We start from the raw sequence: 695 nt of genomic DNA on the forward strand, positions 1-695 counted from the left end.
GTTAGCAAACTAAAACTCTAAGCCTCCAACCACTTTTCAGCCGTTTCATAAAATAAGAAAAAAAATATTTTTTTTGTTTGACAAAAATAAGACTCGGCAAGAATTTTTAATCTTTTTATTTTAGAAACAAAACTTGATAGTATAAATAACATCCTATCTTTGAGAAGATTTTATTTGGTCACTGTGTGGATTATCGTTAGAGGCCAAACACTTGGGTGACTGAAAATTTAACAAATCCTAAAGGTAAAGAAGTAAATAATTGGCTCTTGATTACAATATATAGAGCAAGGTATGCAACGCTTAAATTTATGAATGTTCATAATTAATTAAAAAATTACATGAAAATCACAAATTAATATTGATCTTATAGGATTCGGCTATTTTTTTTATTAAATGCTAATTTATTATCCTGTTACGTTATAATTTTTAATTTATTGATTATTTTTATATTAGAACATGAGATCAAATCCTAGCATAAACATGCCAATTAACTTTATAAGAATTAACCGGAAGAGCAAGGCATGCATTTGTAAAGGTTGAAAATCTTGTAGAAGTGAAAAGTCTTGAGAAAATAAAAATTAAATTACAATCTTATAACATATGAAATAAAAGTACTGTTACCTTATTAGTTTTCTGCAAGAGGATGTTAAGCACAAAACAATAATTGAAGGATGAGAAACCAACAGTATTATCAA

This window comes from Theobroma umbraticum, unplaced genomic scaffold, assembly GCF_002168275.2.
Source record: "Theobroma umbraticum cultivar Fairchild unplaced genomic scaffold, ASM216827v3 scaffold_34.0, whole genome shotgun sequence".
Taxonomy (NCBI): Eukaryota; Viridiplantae; Streptophyta; class Magnoliopsida; order Malvales; family Malvaceae; genus Theobroma; species Theobroma umbraticum.